Source organism: Lepisma saccharinum, chromosome 12 (genome assembly GCF_977018435.1).
Source record: "Lepisma saccharinum chromosome 12, izLepSacc3.1, whole genome shotgun sequence".
Lineage (NCBI taxonomy): Eukaryota > Metazoa > Arthropoda > Insecta > Zygentoma > Lepismatidae > Lepisma > Lepisma saccharinum.
Window position 1 is genome coordinate 43,874,463 of NC_139240.1, and position 26,013 is coordinate 43,900,475.

At 37.1% G+C, this 26,013-nt stretch overlaps 1 protein-coding gene across 2 annotated transcripts in view; it reads left to right on the plus strand.

Moving 5' to 3' along the window:
• Positions 1 to 26,013, plus strand: part of E23 (ABC transporter G family member E23) — a 354,223-nt gene that overhangs the window by 89,028 nt on the left and 239,182 nt on the right. The gene's annotated exons all lie outside the window — the stretch shown is intronic.

Sequence of the window (26,013 nt, forward strand, 5' to 3'; positions counted from 1 at the left end):
GCTTCGCTAACTTTTTCATGAAGACTCATGGAATTTCAGTTGCCCAAAAGTGCACATTTTGTTCATTAACCACACCATCCAAATGAAACTGTGCCTCAACAGTGTTGTGTTGTTATGCTCAGCCTAATGAACGAAGGCCCATTCTCTGCTGTTTGTGTTCATTTGTGAGTTTTTGCACCACGGTAATCTTGTACGGATAAATATGGAGATCATTTTTAAGAATGTGTTGAACAGAGCATCTTGATATCCCTAGTTGTATTTCTGCTTTTCTATCCGATTTGGCGGGATTCACCGGTATAGCAACTCGAACAGCTTCAATATTCTCAGGCGAACACACAGGATTGGGACGATCATGCTTCGATTCCAATACTGTTCCTTCCAATCGAAACTTTTCATGCAGTTTGTGGATCGTTTTTCTAGAGGAGGCCCACCGAGTATGGAAATGTGCACGAAAACGCCTCTGAGTCACAACAATGCTTTTTGTTTCAGCCAAAAATAGCACAATTACTGATTGCTGTTGCATCATAAGCAGTGATGTGCCGTAGACTATAAGTTTACGTCTACATGCGTTGTCTACACGTAATCTACGCGTAGATTACAATGGGTTGTAGTTTACATAGACTACGTATAAAGTGCATTAAAATTAATTTTCAAGGGTTTCATGAATGGAAAGTGACATTTGCAACTATATTTGTTCCTAACGAAATGAAAAGAATCCTATTTACAACAAAATTTATCTTCTCTTCTATTATCAACTATGGAAGTAGATAAAATAGTATGCAAAAAAAAACAGATGGCAGTCGTGAGGCAAGAGTGGTCTTTTTGCCATAAAACACTAGAATGTTTCCTATATTAGGTTTCTTCCTAGGTGAGAAATTGTTCGAATTTGGAAGAAAGAGTATGAAAAGTTCTCCTCACACATCAGCAACTGATACGCAGTATAATTTTATTTTAATTCCACGGCGCCCTTTGCTAAGTTATCACCTTTCGCCATGTTGTTTACATAGATTACGTCATCTACGTGTATAAAATAGTCTGCGTGTAGAATGTAGACTATTGTTGTTTACGCGTAGACGCACATCACTGATGATAAGTCTTCCTTTGTCTGCCATGTCTGCTCTAGCCCCTTAGCGACAGCATCATGATTTACGCTTCACATTTTATCACGAGACTTTTCCAATGACTACTGCAACTGCTGTTGACACACATGGCGTGATTCCTGATCTCGGACCCGAAAAAAATTTAAAAAAACAAATGGGGGATCATATCGTGTGCCACCCTGTAGAAGAGGAAATACTCTTCGATTTCATGCGTCTAATCAAACTAAAGTTCTGGACACTTCAGCCACACCATCCAAACCTAATCATTACTGAAATTGGATTGCAAAATCCACGGCGACACATATATAAACTGCCAAGGATGGACGACTATCTAGAACTGCTACAGCTTATCCTGCCATGAGAAGAAAAATAAGGAATTCCAAACCGCGACAGTTGCGGAGAGGACTAGAACATAAAGAAAATCATGCCATGCCATCAGCACAATGAAAATAATGAGTCAGAACCCAACAAACACAACTCGCTAAGATACTGACTTGACACTACGTGTCTCCACTTGGTATCAAACCCGGGACCTCTTGGTTACAAGGTGCCGATGTTACCACTACGGGGAGGCCCATAACCTTTTGATGAGCGAAGGAAAAGTTCGCTCAGTGAGCGAATACAACCACTAAGGGTTCAGGTACTTGACACACCTCAGACTTATTGATCTCGGGGCGACAGTATCACGCCGGTGGAGCGTGAACGTTCCCTGACTGGTGATAAGGTTTAATACCACGCCGTCTCCTTAGAGATCAACGTACTCGGCAGTCGTTGTGAAGTCGAGTGAAGATCTCCCTCAGTGCGAGTGAAAGTCCCGGTGAAAGTAATGCCACCTCTTCTCTAGAGATATCGTCTTCGCGATGCGAAGAAATGTGGCACATCTGAGTGTGCGATCTTCAGTTCAGATCGCTTGACGATACGCCCAGGCGAACACAACCCGTCAGGGCATCGAAACCGAAACTGATCTTGTTGCTGCATTACACGACTCAGAAAACATGTTTAGTTCTGAAGTTGATTGTTTATGCTTGTAATGTCTGCTAGAAGTCTGTCTCTCGCCTCGAAATTAGCTTACTGTCAGATGGAGTTTGTGTTTTAAGTTCACTTGATGCACAGATAGGCTAAACGGGACTGGACGTACAGTTTAAAGTGGAATCTGAACCTCTATGTGACTCCACAGGGTATCGAATCTGGGAACTCTTGATTACAAGGAGACGACGTTACCACTGATGCTTAGTGTCAGAGACTGATAAACTATAATGAGGGACATTTGGACACAAAAATTACTTTGCTGCGGATACTCGCCGGGCTCCGTGACGGGGTGGTTACCACAGCGCGCTACGATGCCAGGGGTCCCGGGTTCGAATCCCGGCCTGGGCATGGGTGTTCTTTGTGAGTGCCCCTTCATCAATTTCATCGTATCGTCACTCATTCTCATCTGCGCGATTAGACAAGAGTGGCAGAAATGTGAAGTAAAATAAACCAAATCAATTAGTCGATCGATTCCAAGCGGGTGTCTACCTGATTACAGAGAGAGGAGAGAGAGATGGAGAATTTGGAAGGAAGTGAAAAGTTGGAGAAAGTGAGAGGGAGAGAAAAAGAGGGAGAAAATGAAAAGGGGTGATAAAGTACGAGAAAGTGAAAGAAATAAGAGAAGAGAGGGAGCAGTGAAAGAGAAACTGAGAGGAAGGAAAAGAGAAAGAGGGAAGTATGGAAAAAGAGAGAGAGAGAAAGAGGGAAGTAGGGAGAGAGAGAGAGATAAAAAGAGGGAAGTAGGGAAAGAGTGAGAAAAAGATGGAGAAAGAATAGAGGGAGAAAATGAAAAAGGAAATTGAAACAATAGACGAAGGGAGAGAACGAATGAAAGAGGGAAAAGGTGGGGACAGAAAAGAGGGAGAAATGGAGGGGAAGAGAGATAGAGAAAAGTGTGAGAGGGAATCCTACTTTATTCTATTTTATACAATTTTGGAAATGTGTGGCTTTGGCATATATGAAGACAAACAAGATCTCCGCCTGCATGAAGATCTCCAGAGCTTTGGCAACAAGCTCAAACAGTCGTGTCAACCAGAGCCCACTTGGAACAACCAGGACCCTGGGGACATCCATTAGGCTGCCATTCCTTTTGTTTTGTTATCGCCTCAGACGTATACTTCAAGGACTCGGGTGTGTGTTTGGGAATTGGGAATTGGGAACTCGAAAACACGATTATTATTGAAATTACGGATTCATGTGACATTTTTTTCAACGGCCGTGGCCTGATTGGATAGACGGTCTCCCGAAGTCGTTCGACCGTAATGTTACGGTAAGGTTGTTCATTACGGTTGACTTTGTTTCTTGCCAAAGGTCCTCTCATATTTACAGCAGAGACGCTCTTCCTTGCTCCCAGGGGGTGGGGGTGAAATAGTCGTTGCTATGGAAACATTGTATTGTTGTTGCCAGATGCCGCAGTGAAGATGGATACACTTCTAAACTTGTGTATGTAAAGTACACTGGGGAAGTATGCACTACATTGATCTATTTGATTACCCTTGGGGGTAAAGGCGGCCTGAGCGTGGTCACATCGCTTACAAAATGACCGAAATAGAGAATATGTGGAGTTCCCCTGCATGGCACGGTGCTACGTGAACTTTACCTTACATGGACTGCACACAACACACGTTAGTCTACAAACTGTAGTCCAGGGTGTACTACACCCTCTGGAAGAGAGGGTGGTATTTGGGTGTTTTCAGAAACGGTGGTCCTTTTCACCCGAACAAGCACAACAGAGAACAGATGTGTGACTTGTATAAACAGTATCCTTATTGTTACACTTTACGTTTGGATCTGCAGTGATTATTGAACTGCAGACACCATGGAGGGAGACATTTAGGGGAGGGTGACGATATTGCCATTTACTTGTATGCTAATTGACCATTAATTACAAGTTTTAGACGTCCCAGTGACGTCACTTCTTCCACCCTCCTCTTTAATGTGCTCATGGATGTTGGTGGTTTTTTTCGGCCAAGTTCGGGTGTATTATCAAAATAATCTCTATAAACACATTTCTGAGACTTGAAACATGTCATATTGAACTTTTTCCAAATAGGAAAGTTGTTTTATCTAAAAAGATCGACAACAATCAAAACTTCTTTCGTTTTCAGTTCCAGTGCTTCCCCGATGACGTACTGCCTTGTAATGAAGTGGTTCCGGGTTCGATCCGTGGTGTAGGCACATAAGTTGATTCGGATCCCGGTTTGAACTGTAGATCCAGTACCGATTAGACAGCATAAAGTTGACTTAAACAATGCTTGATGTTTCCATTGTATTTACGCAGTTCAAAAGCTGAGTTGTATAAAATAGTTTGTACAAGCATGTTTAAGCATAAATGAACTGAAATAATTGTGCAGGACATATTTTTCTCTCACTTAAACTACAAGAAAATACAAGGCGGATACCTTAAGCGAGCAAGCCAAGCGCATAAAAGTGGGCGCTAACAACTCTCCATTTAACCTTCGGCGAGAGGCATGGTTTGAAGGTCAAACACAATTCCATTGCGATATTTCGCCCAAGGACGAAGTCATGCATGTTAACGGGAAGTCAACCACACACAGCCGAAGATAAGAGGAGATAAAAGATACCAGGACATCCCCCTGTCGCCTGACACAAAATTACCAGAAAAATATTTCAAGGCATATTTCATTCTCTGCAAAATCTCTACGGTCGTGTAAAAGAAATTGCAGAGTTCATTTACTGTGACAGCCATTATGAGATTTACGACACCACCTCTAATAAAAATTATTTTCTCTTAACAAAAAAAAGGGGATAGATAGCGCAGTGTTGTCAGATCTGATCGATAAATATTCTGTTGACGATCCGGTTTCACTTGAACCGTAATCACTGTTTTTTTAGTGAATATTTTATCGTTATAAAATAATCTTGTGGATTTTGTGGAGCGAAACGCTCAGTACTTGATGTGATCTGACAATTTTCCTAATTACGACGTAAGTTGATGAAATATAGATTTTGCAGGGGCGAGACGAGATCATTGTGAATATACGGAGGCCTCAGCCTGTAAAGCTGAAACAGCTGACGTCACCTATTACTCACTCTTCTGTGTACGTGTATTGCTGAGCAAATTGTCCATGACTACTATATTAATTTTTCTCTTGTATCTTACCTGTTTTTAAGGAATGAATTTTTACATATGGTGGTGCAGGGGTTGTTGTCATCAGCTTGTTTGGCGTTTTGTTTCAATTCTTTCAGCTCTCGTTGTATTAAACAAAGATAATAAAAATCTTGAGGGCAATTTGTTTGGTAAAACTTATGCACCCCACTCTACAACTAAGCTAAGAATTGTTTACAAACTGGCAGTATTTTTCAATCCCAGATTAACATTCTGCCAAACGACATGGGAAAAAAATGTATATTATCCAGAACGGTACAAATTTGATTTTATATTTGTTCATGTTATTGAAAATCTACGATGTTTTATTATTTTAAAAAAGAATTTGGAAATGAGTGCATGTTCTGAATAATTGGAAGGGGAAATTGAATTGGAAGATTGAATTGTTTTTGTCGAATGCTGAAAATGTATGAAAACAGACCAGTCATATCACACAAGCTGGTGCGAGGCGCATAGTTACGAAGGCCCTGGTTTAGAATGGGGAATTCAACAGAGAATAGTCTTGTTGTTATTTCTGAGTCTTGTATTGTACAGTCAACGGCAAAGATAATGGTAAGCAAATTGTCCACCGCTATTTTCATTACTTTTTTATTCTACATCCTGTGTTGTTTTAAGGAATGAAACTATGTTGGTTCAAAGCAGGCATTGTTCTCAGCTTATTGACGTCTTTATGTCAATTCATTGTCAAAACATTGTGTAATTCAGATCGAATGAAAATGGTGGTGGACAATTCGCCTACTGTTTCTTTCGCCGATGGATGTACAATTCCACATACACTTGGATTTTTTTAAAAGCTGTGATATGCAAGTGTAAGGTCCCAGCTTTAGTGTAAACTTGGACCAAATGTTTTGTTGCAAAAATTGAAACTGTACCGAATGGTAAATTCATAAATAAACTCTAACTCTGAATTATGTGAAAACAGAACTATAGATTGCAGTTTTTTCAGGACAATATGTTGAGCCTTGTTACATATTATGTGCATGTTCATATTTATTAATACACTTAGATATTATATTTGTATTACTGTAGTTGTATTTTAGTTCTTACGCGATCGATTATGACTACTTTGAAAGTACTTTCTTGGACATCTTCTACTGTAATCGCAATAGTATATGGCAGAAGTTCCCAAACTTTTTCGTTTCACGGCGCTCCTATTGTTTCAAGAATTTTCCGCGGCGGCCTAGTCAGAATGTGTGCCTATCTAACACTTGCAACGCTCAGTTAGTTTGCTTAGGTTGCTCTCCTTAGTTAACAAATATACACATATTTCAAATACAGAAACATTTTACTTGTACAAAAGTACTAAATAAGCAAATATTTGGAACAATCATATCATTTCAGTGAAGATATTGGAACATTTCAAACTTTTCGCGGCGCTCCTGTGAGCCAGCTACGGCGCACCATTTGGGAACCACAGGTGTATGGTAATCTCAAGGTTTCCTCGAGTTATAAGTTCAATTGAAATAAAGAACGGTGTTTCTTGGAAGATGCCATGCTCTGTGACGTAGAGAAAATTTAATTAAATTTCAAACTAATTCCATACAAGCATACAGTCAGAGAACTAAATGCATCATATCGATTGATGCACTAAAGTATGTTTTATGGTTTCTTCAAAGAATCAGATTCACATTTGATGCATTTGGGTGCATTTTTTGTATGTCGTGAAAGAAACACCAAAGTGCATCACTTGATTCAAGTGAGGATTTATTTCAGTCGAGATGCACTTCAATGCATCAGTTGATGCGTTTTGATGCACCTTGATGGATTTTGATACACCAGAATGCATCTTTTTTGATGAGGCACTTAAACATTTCGCCTGAGCTACATAAACTCGGAACATCAACTGATGCATTGAAGTGCATCTAGACTGAAATCAATACTCACTTGAATCAAATGATGCACTTTGGTGTTTCTTTCACGACATACAAAAATCCACCCAAGTGCATCAAATGTGAATCTGATTCTTTGAAGAAACCATAAAACACACTTTAGTGCATCAATCGATGCATTCTGGTGCATCAATCGATATGATGCATTTAGTTTTCTGTGTGTATGCGTCAGGAGAGGGCTCGAACCGCTCTGTCAGTCCTCTGGAAGTTGTCATCGTTCATTTTTAAGTTCCAAAGAGGAGAAAGCTTTTTACTTTACTTCTATTGTTAATAGCAGAAATATAGTTCAGTCAGTTAGTATTCGAACAGAATAACCAAAGTAAAAACCGAGCTAAAGTAACTAATTAAGTGGAAAATAGAAGAACCAGGTTATGTTATATCATTTAATCCAAAGAATAAATAAATCGTCGTATGAAAACCGGAGGAACGGAACTCCAAAAATACGATTTTCAGTTATGTTTGGAATAAACTCATTTGAAGAGTTCTGTTTGGAGTCACGGTAAGGTGAAGTCACGCACCTCAAACGTCCTGACTCTTTTTAAGAGTCAGACATATTCCTAAGAATGTATTATTTCCTCTCTCCTGTGAATTTGATCAATTGGAGTTACGTTCGAAATGATTCAACAGTTTTCAAAAAAATAAAAAATAGGCGTTTATGTGAAAGGTCACACAAAATAAACTTCATGATAATACCTTTTCTTGATCGAAGAGTGTAAAGGTTAAAAACAAAATTAAATAACTATGCATGTGAGTTCACTAACTGGTTGGCATGTAAAGAATAACGAAAAGCAGTTCTTCTGGATACTGGATGGAGTGGAAGAGTCTTCCACGGATATAATATTAATAATAATAATAATAAATTGGAATAAATGTGTTTATTTATATTGGTGTATAATAGTTATTACCGCATAATAATAATCACAACCATGATAATAATAATTATTAGTATTGTTATTATTTCTACAATTCAAATTTATCAATGGCCTAACTTCCTACAAAAAATTCTGGGGACTTCCATCACACACAACAGAGCTTATTTTCTGTCCGTACGCAACGGTATGCCATACCGGCAACTTTTTATAAGTGAGAATAATACTAATATGATTTTATTTTAATGAAAGAAACGTGTGTGTGTGTGTGTGTGTGTGAGTGTAAACTACATGGATGCATGATAATTTATGAACATATCTGGAACATTTCTTCTCGGAAATAAAGCACTGTGTATGTAGTATGTATATACCGTCGCGATTAGACAAGTAGTAAAAATAAATAAATAAATGTATATATCTATACTGTAACATGGACAATCTTCTAAAAGCAATTTTATTTGTTACATACATGTATGTCATATTAGCTAAAAACCTGAGCAATTATTCCACACTGACATGTGAAACATTGGAAATCGTTCTCATGTTGACGTCTAATCTTGCTCCAAAACAAATAGTTTTTATATTTTAGTATTTTGGCATCATGGTATGTATTCACCTTACTGCCTGTGAAGATATAACATTACACAGGCTTAGGGAAGAGTTCAAAATTTGAATGGAAGCTCTGCATTTCTCGGTTTTTGACATCAAGGAATGAGTTGGCATAAAGAGTAATGTTATGGGACTTTTTTTTGTGTGGTGTTTCGTAGATCGGTCATAAAAATGACGACGTTATATCGAATTAAATTGTATATCTTTTTTTCATATCGGGGTTTAGCATATGAACTGGCAACAGTGCAGTTGGTTTTACTAGCATTTGGTGGAAGAATACAACATGGCGCCTGCGTCAGTCGAGCTATTTCCGGCGCACTATTTACTCCGGCGCACACAGCCAGCCAACTTGACCTTCGCGTTGAACAGGCTGTTCACCCCTATCTGTGGTTTACTTTATCGCGAAACCGACCAGCTGGCTACAGCTCACAAATTACAGTGCACCGATGCAAGGGTAGATGGCGGGAGCGTAGTGCAGGCAAAGTTCGGGGGGGGGGGGTACGATAATGATGGAAGAAGGATTGGCGAAAAGACGGAATCGAAACTCTGGATGCAGACTTGGCTGAAGAAAGCCACCGTTAGGACACGACAACTTTCGATTTCACATTTTCACTTGACAAGGTAGAAATTACAACCCAGTGTTGTCAACTTCGTAAATTTATCCCTGAGATTGATACAAAAAAAAATACACACATACGTTATGCAGTTCTTAGTCCATCGATGGGTTTAGATATCCAAGAGAAGACACTTTATTATTATCTTCCTTTAACCATTCTAAACTGAAATCTTGTATATCTTAACTTGTTTTAGTAACAGTTACAACTAGTAAAATAAAGTACCCTCATACTTTATGACCACCCTGTATTTTTAGTTGTTAAAGTCTATTTTTTCCTACAAACGTAATTTTTAGCATTGTCGAAATACTGGAATGTGTAGATTAACCTTTGAGACTCTGCCTGATAGCCAATCTGTTTTATTGACGTACACCCTGCTGTGAATGTCTGATAGTCCTTTCCTTTAAGCAAACAATGCCCGTAAAGTTTCGTTATTCAGCAGGCTATACCAGTGTTGCAACATGAACGAAAATTTCGCTCGGCGCAGGGAATTTTATGGGGAAAGGGAAAAATAACATCAAGGGTCACTTGAGAGTCTAATTTTTGAGTTGGCTATTTTCGCACTTAGGGTTGGCAAGAAACAATGACGTAACAAGGAAATTCATAACTCAGAGTTATATTTCCATTTTTTGCAGTCAATTGTATAGTTTGTCTTAATATCTTGCATTTGACCTTTTTTTTTTAAGACAGAGACAAATTGATCTGAACATGTGTCACTGGGAATAATGAAATTAAAATATATAAATTAATTGATATAATTAAGACAATAATAATAATAATAATTATTATTATTATTCTGTACTAAAAATTTTCAATTTCCTAAGATGAAGGGAAAAAATTGAACAAAAGGGAAATTTTACACCTATTAAAGGGAAAATTGAAAGTGTGGCAACGCTGATCTCATTTTCATCGCTTTATAATATAATTGTGAGTAAAGTTAGAGCTCACGCTTAACCAAGTGATTAACGCTTCTGCCTTTGGTGTGAATGATTCCGAATTCGATCCACGGTGGAAGCTCCAATATTTCCGTGATGACCCAGCATGGTGAGGACAATCAAAAGCAGCGGGCTCCGGTCTCGAAAGCCAGAATACAGGGGCGATGGGACTCGATGTACGCGTCACCCAGTAAAAGGTCACTTGGCAAGCTTGGTCCTCAGAGGTTTATTGCACTGTGTAGTTTAGTTTCAATTTGATGTCTTTGCTATTTAGCGTCGCTTTTCTGTCAATTTTGGCTAATCGCGACGATGATGATGAGTGATGATATGATGAAATTGATGAAGAGACACTCATAAGGAACGGGACCCCTGACGTCGTAGCGCGCTGTGCTAACCATTCCGCTACTGAGGTCGGCATAGTTTTGTTTTAGTTGAGCAAGTGTTCGAATTGTAGAAGAAATTTCTCTAAAACTGGCTCTGGAGTTCGGAAAAAATAATTTTGCAAACATCCTTGTGGTCACCCTGCCGCGTTGCAGTTGGCAACACTTGCCACGAAACTTGCGTTGCATTCGTGACGCGTGAGGCACTCCCCCCACCCCCCTCTCTTTCGTTCCTTCCTTTTCTTCTTTTTATTCGCGTTTCGGATTATTTCCTGTGGCAGATTACGGTTTTGTTTCGCAGGTTCAAGGATCGGTCTCATGCATACTGCATTTCGCGGAAATGTGGAGCGTGTGTTATTTATTCTTTCTTTCTTTGCAACACAAATGTCCCACCCGCGTGCATTTGACACATGTTAGTTCATCGAAGGTTGGTAGCAGTGGAGCCAACTTTTGAAAAACACTGGCTGAACTCAACTGGGAGATTCGTTTTATAATGTTAGATTTGCCCTAAAATGCATTTTTTGTATCTTAGTCACAAAATCTAGGAGGCATTTATGTTTTAAAAACCATTTTAGGCTATTTCTGAGAGGAATACGTGAGTTTTATTTTTTTTGTATTTTAACTGGACGATATCGGAAATTTGATATCCCGATATATCGTCAAGGACGATACGATATTTTTTCCTATCGTGCTGTCGGCGATATATCGTCTCCATGATATGTATCGCCAAATATCGTGACGATATATCGCCGAAACCTCATATATAGCCACATATTGTGACGATCTATCGCCGACACGACATATACAGGGTGGCTCCGGGAATTATGCCTGAATTCTATGTGATTTTTTCTCCGTAGACGTGAAAAATTGCAACTGTCCTTGATCTAAATCCCATTGAATTTATACATATTTATAAATGGCCTGAGGCAAGATTTTCACAGTTTATTTTTATTTTTATCGAATAAGGAAAAGAGAAGAAAGCTGCGCGGAAAATGAATCTTATTTTCTCTCAATCCATTTACTTTGTTAGTGCCCATTGCAGAAATATCTATCTGACGGACGTAAAATTATTGAAGTTTGAAGTTTATTAGGTCAATTTGAGTGGAATTCTTATAGAATTAACACTTTTTCGTAGATTATATATATATATATATATATATATATATATATATATATATATATATATACACAAGGGTCGTTCAAGGTTGACCAGGACTTTCGTGCGTAAAATATTAATGAATCAATGTAGCGCTGCATTACTAGGGCAGGACAGACCATGATTCCTTGCGAGTAACCATGATCCTTTGCGACACATTTGGCGCATGCGCAGTAGTGTAAACAAAGATGGCGGCAAGTAGTGTATCTGTTGCTGTGGAACAGCGGTGTATAATAAAATTTCTCGTGAAGGAGAAGGTGAAACCTGCTCAAATTTGGCGTAGACTGCAAGCACAGTATGGTGAACAAACACTGTCACGGGCAAGAGTGCACGAATGTTGTCATAAAAGTTCCCCTCCACCCAAGAAAAGCAAAGCGCTGCCGTCTGCCGGTAAGATTTTGGGAACAGTCTTCTGGAACATGAAAGGTGTTATCCATGTGGATTTTGTGGAGAAGGGTGCCACAGTTAATGCCAACTATTACTCAACACTGCTTCACGGTGCTGTACGTGGGGCTGTTCGGAAGAAAAGACCTGGAATGTTGACAAAACACGTCATTCTTCTCCATGACAATGCCAGGCCCCACACGGTCCATTTGACTCAAACAACACTGGCCAGCTTGCACTGGGAGGTTTTACCACACAGTCCTTACAGTCCAGATTTATGCCTCAGTGATTTCCACTTGTTTGGGGCACTTAAAGAGCATTTGGGCGAGACGTACTTCCAGACAGATGAGGAACTCAAGAACGCTGTCCTGCTGTGGTTACGACACCAACCTACTTTTTTGTACGCCAAAGGCATCAAGGAACTTCCACAACGACGGCAACGGTGTCTGGACGTTCAGGGGGAATACTTTGAAAAACTGACATAGTTTGGTGCTTCTATGTATGTATATTTCCTGTCTAGAAATAAAAGTCCCGGTCAACCTTGAACGACCCTTGTATATATATATATATATATATATATATATATATATACACACACACACACACACACACACACACACACACACACACACACACACACACACACACACACACACACACACACACACGAACTGTTTAATTGTTTAATTGAATTGAAATAAAAGTTTTGATAAATTGGAATCTCACAGACCCTTTATATTGTTAATAGATTTATGTGGGTGGGTGGTGACAGGCTGAAATGGAGAAAACATCTGCTAGTACAATTGAATTTTTGGATATTTCGCCTTGAAAACCGGGAAATATACTTGAATTTTATCAAGGTCCTATAGAGTGGCCACCCTGATATATCGCCAAAATACCGTGACGATATTTTTTCAATATCGCGATATATGGTCGTCCAACTAATGTTAACCTATTTTAGTTATTCCTTAGGTAACGGATTTTTTAGTTCGTAACCAAGGGGCCCCGGTTTCGATACCCGGTCGAGGCACATCGCACAATGGTTCGGATCCTACTTTAAACTGTAGGTCGAGTTCAACCTGGACTGTGGAGCTTTTCTGTGCATAAAGTGTAAACATAAACAACAATTCAATACAATGATCAGTAATCACGTAGCAAAGAAGATGTTTCGCACAGAGCTCCTCTACAAACCGATCAGCATTTAGCATTGACTCGAGCACAGCCTCCATTGCTAATGGAACCTTCTTCAACTCACAAGGCTTATTTGTTTATTTACATTCATACACAATAAGAATGTTGCAGTAGCAATCGAAACCGCACCCACAAGAGAAGAAATTATAACCCATTTATGGAGGAGCTGTGTGCAGTTTATAAAGCGACAAATTGTGGTTTAACAACGGCAGATAGTAATTGAAAAAATACTCTTTTTGTCGAGTAAAATGAACAAAGGTTTCTTCTGACAATATAATATTAAAATTTCATAGTTTCTGTGAAAATGGACCGTGAAGTTTCGACAATTAGGCTAACATTGTCCTTGAGGTACGTACGTCCAAATAAATTAGTTTGCCCGCGCCTATGGTTGAATCATACAAGCACCCCCGCCTGCTTTTCTAATAATAATAATGTTACATACGTGAAAGATGCTATTCAATAATCAAGTCATAGCGCACTCCCTGAGAATTTTCTGCACAGGAGAAAAATATTTCTTTTCAACGACAACAACAACAACAAAAATAGTTTCTCGTGGCCAAATATTTGTTTAGGCAAACAATTGATTTTAGTAATCACACACATTTCCTTTTAATTAGCAAATAATTTAGTTAACATCATATTTGTAAAGGCTATCATTTTTTGTTTACGATTACCAATAAGCTCAACCAAGTATGCTCTTTTAATTCATAGCTACAAATGTTTTTTTTTTCCCTGTGTGTGTTTGTTACTGACATCTTACATACGTAAATCTGTTAATTTTGAGGAAAAAGAATGTCCTTTTCTCTCTTTCCCTCGTTCTCATTCTCTCTCAATTATCTTCTATACTCTTCCTCTATCCCGTTGCATAGTGCTCAAAGGGGTGACGTTAGCAGAGCAACCCGCTTTAGACGAAAACATTTTCCTGAGCATTTTTAATAACATTTATTGCATGACCAAATATGTAATCGTGTAAAGTAAAAAATCTTGTGGCACTTCAGATGCCATGGCAGGCATATTTCATGGCATTTCTCAAGAATAGAATCGGTCCTATTTCCATAACATTTTTCGTTGCATAACCAATCAGAAGCGACCTCTGGGTCACGAGTACAGACGTGATGGCGGCCGCGTGAGATGTAAATAATGTATCACTTCACGTTTTTAAAATCTGATAACTATTCAACCTAGGGGAATAACATGTCCAGGAGAAAGATTTTAGGTACAAAGCAATGGCACTGCTTAAATATATACTTTATAACATATACAGTACACGTATAGAAGAATATTTTAGTCGTTTCAAATGTAAACACCGTGCACTCACCATACATGCTGTAATTCGACGTGCCTTTCGTGCTGTATATATTGTACATTGTAATCGCAAAAGCTAACCGCAATATTACATGAAATGCTTCCGTGCAAAGTACTGTCTGCTACAATATTTTTTGGAAGCATTTATGCTAGCAAAAATGTTAAAGGAAATGCTTCCGTCTAAAGCGAGTGTAACATGTTAACTTTCCAACCTTCTCAAATACCATGCAAAAGTTAGAAAATATAGTAGCTGGTAAATGCTTTCATAAAATAAAAACTTTTCTTCAAAGCAAAGAAACAAATAACGAAACGCACTTATAGAGCAATGTGCGGACGTTTAAAGCCTCTTGTACCGCACAAAGGCGATTTGAGCCGTTGCCATGGGAACAGTCTGAAGCTAGTGACGTTGACCTGATGAATTCGCGAGCCTCACTCGCCTAGCCGGAGATATTCTATCATGACGCTAAGCCAACAAAGCGTCGTGTCAATCTTTTGTTCGTCTTTCGTATGACAACTGTGCAGCGGATGTATGTTGAGATCACTTAATTTTAGATGTTGAGATCGGGCGATCACACAATTTTATGGGTTCAGTTTGGGTTATCACTTAACTTTAGATGCCGAAGTGGACGTGGTCACTTGCAGATCTCGAGGTGATCACTTAATTTTAGACATCGAGGTGGGTGATGAAACATAGATATAGTTAAGAACTCGCGTAGCACTAGAGCCCCAATAGAATTTTACGTACAAACACACATAGAAAGTTAAATATCAATGTAAATGTAAAACTAAACATTAAACACATAGTAACTAGTGCTTAATAAAACTAAATCTTTATCTTCCTCTGTATGTATCTGACCTTATCTCGAACCTGTCTGAAAAAAATAATAATTGGAAATACCTTTATTTTTATCAAGATTCACAGAAGGAGTATTGTTATTTTAAGACGCAATCCATGAAGGTGATCGCTTTATTTTAGATGTCAACACTGGGTGATCACTTAATTTTAAATGTTGACACTGGGTGATCACTTAATTTTAAATGTCAACACTGGGTGATCACTTAATTTTAAATGTCAACATTGGGTAATCACTTAATTTTAAATGTCAACACTGGGTGATCACTTAATTTTAAATGTCAACACTGGGTGATCACTTAATTTTAAATTGCGATGTTGGGGAGATCACCCAATTTAAGATGTTGATGTGGTGTGATTATCTAATTTAGATGCTGATGTTTGGTGATCACTTACTTTTAGATGTCCAGGTGAAGTGATCACTTATACTCCGTCTCGGGTATTTCTAGAGCAAGCGAACGAAAGCAAGTCTCTGCGCAAGTTCTGACGCGAGATGGCTCCACCAATGAACACGTGAGAGGGAACGGGATTGCGTGGAGGTGGAAAAGCAACTGCGGTTACCAGCCTTCGGGCAGCGTGTACTGCTTCGCTCTCCCCACTCGATTTCCTTCCCTCCTCTGCCGGTATGCGCGGCCTTGCTCCCGGGGATAGAGTATAACGTTTAGGTGCCGAAGGGTGGGCTATCACTTAATTTTAGATGTCTAAATGAAGATGATCTTTTAATTTTAGAAGTCGAGTTGGTGTGATCGTTTTATTTCAAATCACTATTTACTTATATCAATTAACAATTTATTGTTTGCCTTAGATATCTCCACACAGGAGAGCCTTCACCCCTTTATCCACCCATGGTAAAATATTTATAGATACAGGTTTAATTCCATGCTTAGAGACACGATGCATGAATTTGCGGGTATCTCTTTCGTTCGTTCATACATCCCTGACCTTGTGTGATAATCTTTCCACGTGGTCGATCTGTGGAAGTAGATCACAAGGTACTCCCCTCCACTTCCGGTGCGCCATTATTGAGATCCAAGAATCTCCCAGCTGCATTCTCGATGGTTTCCAACGAACTTTGAGGTTTCGCTTCACGGCCGGTGAGCTGCGACCAAAATGACTTCGAGGAATTTCTCCTGTTCGCACACAATGTCAATAGATAGGATAAGGCCAAGTGACCTTCGTAACTGGAACAAACCGCAGTCGGTAGGGGTGGCTGCTCAAGAGGTGAATCTCCGTATCCGTTTCATTGGGAGTGAAGGGGGTGAATGAACTTCAGAAGGCTGCGTGAAGAAGTAGGTTCGACGAACATGTCGGAAACGAGAAGATAAAGGAAAGGTTATTGAGCGATAAAATTTCCATCATCTTTGTTCGCAAGGTGTCATTTCATCCTGATAAGGATTTGATGGCAGCTGCGTATGTGGGTTTCAAACGGTGGCGGATTTTTCCGATGACTGTGAGGACGAACCCCCTTTTTAAAATGGCGACATGGTGGTTGTTGTTTTAAATCAGAACGACACTATTTCAAAATTACGACGAGATCTGATTTTGCTTTTCAGTCCACTTTATGAACAGAAAGGCTACTCGGGACTGGACCTACAGTTTAAATTTAGATCCGAACCACTACGTGCCACCACCGAGTATCGAACCCGCGACCACTTGATTACAAGGCGACGACGTTACCACTGCGCCATCGGGGAGGCCGTTTCTATATATGTGATAAGAATGTTATTTTTCAAACTCGGGGTAGGCGACCAAGTAGTGTAATTGATGCTATTATAAAGCCGACAAATGAAGAGGTGTTTTGACTGTATAGAAATACTTAAAACTAAGGCAAAATGTCTATAAAATTTTATTGTTACTGTGTAAAACCTACGATTTTTGTAAAAAAATGCTTCCGAGAAAAGAAGACCCCCCCAAATTGATGTGACAAAACCTAAATTTGCTAAAATTGCTGTTTATAAATTTGTTAAAAATATGGCTTTTCTCAATATTGTTTTAACTACACTAAAAACTAATCCAAGATACTCATATGAGCCACACCTACACACATCTACCCACACACACACACATCTACCCACACCTATACTCACCCACACATACACACACACGTCTACTTCTGGTTACTTCTATTGCATCATGTTGTGCAAACAAATTATTATTCAATATTATGCAACAAATTATTAGACGTGTGTTGTTTTCTGATTGGTTGGTTATGACATCATGGGTGGTTCACTGTTTCAGATGCGATTTGCGCTTAGGCTATTTAAAGAGTTCTTGCACTACATATCAGTTAATATTGTGAGAATAGTTGAAGTGTATAGAGGTGTTGTTCCAGTGCTCTTCATATTTTAGCTCTGTTTGGTTTGATATACTGAATTTCTTATTATTTATATGAAACATATTTCTAGTATACTGAACAAGCATCTTATATTTTGTATAAAAAAGTCTGATATTTGTTACATCTAGTTGTAATTAGTTTATATTTAGAGTTTTGGCCTGCAGCTGTTGGAATCTGTTTCTGTGTGTTTTACAAGATCAATACATAGCACACGCTATTGGGTCACTGCCACCGACGTTCCTGTACTAACACGCAATTGAGGTAGGTCGCTGTTTTCCTGTGGATCAATACTTATTTCACCTTCGTGCACGTAAGCCATTGGCATTATAATATGTGATAGTTTTATTAAGTATAAAATTTTGATTTGAATCCCGAGAAATCTGATATAATAAACCTAGGATAAAAATTAATAATATTAACATATTAAATATATACAATAATTATACAAAGTACACTGCTGAACCCAATTCATATTTTATATTAAATATAGAGATTTAATTTGAAGCCCAAGAAATTTTATAACTAATAACAAAAATGCCAAATCAAAAATATTGTGATCAATGCAATACGAATATATTTAGCTCTAATTGGGCTAGGCACCAAAAAAATTGTAATCCCGACAAATGCAGAACTCCCACAAAAATTTGCCCTAAATGTCATAGAAAATATAGTCTGGAATATTTCTTATATAAACATAAAAATAATTGTTCTGCACAGTTTTCTACTTTATCACAGCCATCTACATCTTCATCTGGTCTAAAAAGAAAACTTGAAACCCCTATTAATTATAAACCACCAAAGCAGCTTCGCTATACACCTATTCATAGTAGTTTTAATAGCCAACTAAGTGATTACCGTTTTATATCAGCTCCAAAATGTGATATTGAGAATTTTTTGAATAATATCAATTCTGATGTGCAAGATATTCTAAATGTACAAAATGGCTCTTATAAACTGTCTTTCAAATTATTTGTACAATATAAGAAGCCAAATGGAACAAAATTTACACATCCCCACATAACAGAAACTGTAGTTATATATTCAAATACAAATTTAGACGAAATAATAAGTAGTTTGATAGATCAATTAATTATTAAACACTCTGAATTTGCCGCAAAAGAATCCGGATGGAGTTTATGTGGATCTCCACACAAGTTATATATTAATATTTCTAAATTTAACCCACTACAAGGTTCGACATATGTGCCATTACCTGCCAATATTAAAAACAAAAGAGCCGTGATTAACATAGAAAATAATGATGACAAATGTTTTCTGTGGTGTATTTTAGCTGCTTTGTATCCAGTTTTAAATCATCCAGAAAGAATAAGTTATTATAAAAAATATGAACACGATTTTGATGATGCAATGGAGGGCTTAGAATATCCAATGTATGTTCAGAATATTGATAAATTTGAAAAAAAAAGGCCAGAGATATTAATGGTAAACCATTATCTATTAATGTATTTATTTGTTCTACTGGTGCTGGGAATTGCTTGATAGAACCTCTGAGAATTAGTGCACTTGATGACGATTTTGCTGTTCCAATTGATTTGCTTTTAATTGAAGGAGATGGCACATACCATTATACTTTAATACGCAATCTTGAAGCTTTAGTAAGAAAACAAGTAGACAAATCTAATAGAATATTCAAGTTGTGCCGAAGATGTTTAACTGTATTTGATGGTCAAAAAATGGTAAATAGTGTTCGTGAAAAAAATGCAGAAATTGCTAAAAACAAGCTAGTTGAACATTTAAAATATTGTGGGAATCATAAATCTGTTCATATGGTAATGCCTATGCCAAGTGAAAATGCCAAATTCAAAAAATTTGAAGCTTTGTTGGAACACCCAGCATATATAGTTTGTGATTTTGAATCAAACCTCAAACCCCTTGCATTCTGCAACCCAGATCCTGATGAATCTTCGATTACATCATACCAGTTACATGAACCTTCTAGTTTTTGTTATATAGTTATACGGGATGGTGTAGCTAGTGAACCACAATTATATATGGGACCAAATGCTATCAAAGAATTTGCACATAGAATAGAAAATGAGTGCCATGACATAGCATTTAATATTTTATTAAAATCAAGACCTATGATGCCTTTAACAGAAGAACAAATTGAAAATTTTAAAAATGCAAAAAAATGTCTGGTATGTGATTGTGAATTTTCAGATACAAATATCAAGGTGAAACACCATTCCCATACAAGTGGTAAATTTTTAATGGCTCTGTGTAATAACTGTAATATTAAGATCCAGAGACCAAAATTTGTCCCGATATTTTGCCATGGTGCATCTAATTATGATTTTCATCATCTGATCAGGTACGAGGGGTTTGACAAGCAGAATTTAAATATTTTAGCAGAAAATTATGAGAAATATATAGCTATTAGCAAGATAATTAAAGTTAATGGTGTTCCTATTCACTTAAGATTTCTTGATTCATACAGAATTTTGTCGGCTAGCTTGGCTACTCTGGCCAGTCAATTATCTGATGATCAATTTAAAATTACTTGTGCCATGTTTCCAAATCAGGACTTGAAATTAATTAGGCGAAAAAGTGTATATCCATATGACTATGTTACTGATTTTTCTAAATTTGATGAGTGTTCTCTGCCACCACAAAAAGCATTCTATAGTAAACTCAGGGCATCCGAAATCACTGATGAAGATTATCACCATGCTCAGTTGATGTGGACCAACTTAAAATGCCAGACATTTGGTGATTATCACAAGGCATATTTAAAACTTGATGTAACTCTTTTAGCCGATATACTTCAGGCATTTAGAAAATCTTGAATAAAAAATTATAAGCTAGATCCAATTTATTTCTATAGTGCTCCAGGGCTAGCATGGTCTGCAATGTTTTTTAAAATTAAAATGGAATTGAATTTAATTCAAGATCAAGATATGTACTTGTTTATGGAACAGTGTATAAGAGGAGGGATGGTGCAATGTTCTCAGAGATATGCCAGAGCTAATAATAAATATATTTCTAATTATGATCCAGAATTGCCATCAAATTATATACTTTATGTGGATGCAAATAATTTGTATGGGTATGCTATGATGGGTAAATTGCCATATGCAGGACTTGAGTGGGTTGAAAATTTTAGTATTGGGGATCTTCAGGATTTTGATGACAGTCACTATGGTCTATTCTTAGAGGTTGATCTGATAATTCCTGAAGATTTACACAATAAGTTTTCTGATCTGCCCCCAATTTCTGAGGTTGAGTGTTCACCTAATTCTAAACAAAAAAAGCTAATGATGACTTTGAAAGCAAAACAGGATTATGTAATATATTACAAAAACCTTCAATTTTTGATGCATCACGGTGTTAAAGTAACTAAGGTTGGCAAAGTTTTGAGGTTCAGGCACTCAAGATGGTTGAAGCCATATATTGATACAAACACAGAGCTTCGAACATCTGCAGTAAGCCAATTTGATAAAACTTTGTTTAAATTAATGGTTAATTCAGTATATGGCAAAACTATAGAAAATGTTAGAAAGCATAGTGATGTTAAATTAGTTACCGACCCCAGCCGGAGCAAAAAAGTAGTGGCAAAGCCGAATTTTAATTATAGAAGAATTTATGATGAGAATATGGCACTCTTCAACATGAAAAAAACAAAAATTAAGTTTGATAAACCTATTTATGTAGGGGCGGTGATATTAGAATTGGCGAAATTACATATGTTAAAACTATATTATGATGTGTTGAAACCTTTTTATGGTGATAGTATAAAATTGATGTATATGGACACAGATAGTTTTATTCTTAATATTCAAACAGAAGATGTTTATAAAGATATATCACATCCTGAATTAATTAAATATTTTGATACTAGTGAATTGCCAGGCCATCTGAATATTCAACCCCACAACAAAAAGGTGCCTGGTAAGTTAAAAGATGAGACCCTTGGCGATGTTATTGTAGGATTTGCTGGGTTAAGAACTAAAATGTATAGTATTAAAACATGTAGTGGTGCTGTTGCTAAAAAAGCTAAGGGTATTGGTAGAGATACTGTAGATAAGGAGCTTGAATTTGAAGATTATAAAAATTGTCTCATGTCACAGAGGTTAATTAAAACATCAGAAAATAGAATTCAGAGTGTGGATCACTTGTTAACTAGTAATATTGTAAGAAAAGTAGCTCTAGACCCACATGATGATAAGAGATGTATTTTATCATGTGGCATACATACTCTACCGTGGGGGCATTGTGACTTGATAAGTGGTAATCAATGACCAATTACAGAGCATGATTTAAAATAAATAAAACATGCCAATGAATTTATTTGGATTTTAAAAAAAAGCTATTATGGACCTGCCGACACCAGCACCCTCTCCTGATATAATATCTAAACTAACTGGTTTGCTAATTATTCATCTCAATAGCATACTTACAGATGTTGATGATAAAACAGGTAAAATATTATACATATTTAACAATAATTTAAACCACTACCAATTACCTGTAGGTGGTCAATTACAATTTATTACAACTCCCGAGGTTGATGTCAAAATTTCAGTAGGGAGAAATATTTATAGAATTAAGCACTCAAACATGGTTTCTGGCACTGTATATACTGTTTCCGCTGGTGATTTGTTTATATATTGAGGTCGCGGGATATTATGACAAACTTATACCTTTTTTTATAGAATTAAGAATTAGATATTCAATAATAAATAACCCCTAAAACAAAATAAAAACAAAAATGCCTAATGATATATTTGGCCATACAAGACATGAAGATTACAGTGATGAGATTCTGATGCTTGATGTCAGAGTGAAAAAATTAAGAAGTGATTTACAAGTTTTACAAAGCACACTCAATGCCAGTCTTCAACTAGAAATTACAAATTTACAATCACAATGCATGGACCCTGTTCTTAAAATTGATTCAGAACTCAAATTATTGCTTCAAAAATATACTGATTTGGCAACATTGGATAATTTTCAAAGTTTAGAGGAAGCTGTAGCAACTCTTCAAGCCAAATTAAAAACTCAGAATACCAACTCTGAACAATTGAAACAACAACTAGAAGAGCAGATTAGTAGTGTCCAGGCACAGCTCCAAACAATTGTCAAAAGCATAAAATCACAAGAAGATTTTGATCTAGTAATTTCCACTCTAAAAGAACAAATTCAATCACTACAGATACCTAATCTGGACCCCTTGAACAATGCCATAGCCGAGGTTAAAGAAAAAATTGAGACACTTGAAACTTTTATGAACAACTTACCATCTTCTGATGCTCTAAGTGCTATAACTCGTAGTACCATAACCCACCTTGAGGGTACCATAGCAGCAGTACAAAGTGATCTGACAAATGTACAAGAAACTCTAGAATCCCGCTTGCCTGGTATTGTAGACACTCTTGTTAGTGTCCAGCAACAAATCACAAAACTTGAAAACCTCAACACCGAATCTGAGCTATCTCATTTTCATCACTTGATCGATGATATCCAAAAAAAACTTGAAATTTTACAACAATCGACACCTACTCAGGCAGACATAACCCTGCTCCAAGATGCTATGCGTAGTGTGGCTGACGCTAGTGAATTAAATAGTGTAAAATTAGCACTTGAATCTTTGCAGAATACTGTATCTAATCTGCCTACATCTCAGGAACTTAAAAATATTAAAAGAGCAGTGAATCGCATATTGAAATCAGAAGATATCAAAAATATCCAGACAGAGATCAAACAGATTACTCAGACAGTGGCCACTCTACCAACCAATCAACATATTAATGAACTGCATGCTTTATTTGAGGATATCAGAAGACAAGTCCATGATCTTACTGCTCAAAATTCAAAATTGGCAGTTGTTGAAAATCTACAGCAAATTGTAGCTAATATCAAGCAACAACTAGGGACCATGGAATCCAACCAAGCAAATATTCTGTCTGTTTTTGCTACCCAGCTTCAAGAAATTGTGCAACAATACAAAAAACTTGCTGTAGACATAAGAATAAAACCAGGCCACGATGAAATTGTTAGGACTATCAATGAGCATCTTGAATCTGTAATAAATAGATTGCTTACAGCAGAAAAAGAAATAACTGGCCTAATCGAGAATCCTAAGCATACAGTAATTCTTGAATTAAACAGTATCCCTAACAATGAATATAATTCACCATTTACACCAGGTTGGAAACTGTATAAGCTGTCCCCTGCACAATTTTATTACCAGTTTTTTGTTGGAGGTACACTTAGACCAATTAAGATCAAATATTGGCTACAACCACAAGCACACCACTACCCTACTTTATCAATAACTAATACTGACAACAAACCAAAGGTCACCAATATAGAGTTAGAGGATTTTACAGATCCCAATACATTAGAAACATCTTATGCTGAAGATGATGGATCTTTGGAATTTAAAATACAAATAGGAGACAAATTATATTTAGAAAATCCTGTAGTATCGGCTGCTGAACACCCTATAGTTGCAATATTCTTGTTTACATACTATGTCTAGACAAATTATTGTTGATGAATTACACAAACCAGCCAGACGTAACTATAAGCAACTGCCAGTGGTTACAAAGGGCATAGATGATTTATGGCAGTGTGACTTGGTGGAAATGGCCCCTCGCCTAAAGGCGGGACAGCTGAAAAACTTAGACAAGGTCAACAAAAGATACAAGTATATACTTACTGTCATAGATACATTTTCAAAATTTGCCTGGGCATTGCCGCTCAAATCTAAGACTGGAAAATGTGTTACAGAAGCTTTTAGGACAATTATTAATCAGAGTGGAAGATCACCCCGCTATCTACAAACAGATAATGGCAAATAATTCTATAATTTGGTGTTCCAACAATTTATTAAAAGCCAGTCAATAAAACATTACTCGAGTTACAGTGATCTCAAGGCCTCTATTGTAGAAAGATTCAACAGAACTCTTAAAAAATCATATGTATAAACAATTTACCCTTCAAGGTAATTATAAATGGGTTACTATTCTACCAGAACTTGTAGATAAATATAATAATTCAGTTCACACTACAATTAACATGAGGCCCTCTGAGGTAACTTCATCTGATGAGCAAAAATTGATCAGTACTGTTTACTATCCTACATACCAACCAACAACTAGAAAACCTAAATACAAAGTTGGTGATCAAGTAAGAATTAGCAAATATAAGCACTTATTCAAAAGAGGTTTTACAAGAAACTGGAGTACTGAATTATTTACAGTGGTTCAAGTTAAACCTGGGGCTCGTAATACATATATAATAAAAGATCACCGAGGTGAAATTCTCAAAGGCAGGTTTTATGAAGAAGAACTTAACAAAACTAAACAGCCAGACACATATCTCATAGAAAAAGTCATTCGCAAAAAAGGCAACAAAATACTGGTCAAATGGCTAGGACTTCCAGAACACAGTTGGATCGAGGCAGACAAAGTGATACTATGAACACCTGGGATGTTTTAAAAAGACTACCAGATCCTGAACAGCAGAATAAGAGAAATGGCAAACTGTTGCCTGATAATATTAGATGTCTTATTGTTGGGCCATCGGCCTGTGGTAAAACTACACTAATGATTGATAATTTTTATTGGCACCCAACTGGTTAGACTGGAAAAACAGACACTTGTATGTTTTTTCTAAGAGTTTAGAACAATTAAAATATCAGCAGTTGATGAATCTATATGATGGACTGGATATAGCCACTTTTGAATCAGATGTTAAACCACTTCATGAATGTCTCGATAACTCTGTTGTTGTATTTGATGATATTATATTAGAAAACCAAAACAATTTTAGAAATTTTTTTACACAGGGCCGACACAAAAACATAGATTGCTTCTACCTGGCACAGACTTTTTCTAAAATACCAAAACAGCTGATAAGAGACAACAGCAATTTTATATGTGTGTTTCATCAAGACCATACCAACCTCAAACACATACATGATGAATATGTAGGTGTTGACTTGAGCTACAATAATTTTTCAAAGTTTTGCAGTAGGTGCTGGAACCAGAATAGTTATGGTTTTGTCACAATTGATATGACAAGAAAACCTAATAGTGGTAAATATAGAAATAAAATTAACAATTTTCTAGACATTGAAACATATAAAAATAACCATGAAAAGACCAATTATTGATGATCTTAAATTAAGAGATTATCTTGTAAAAAGATTTAAGGGATGGAAAGTAGAGAACCGAGGTATCTATGAACAACACAAGCGCACAGAACAG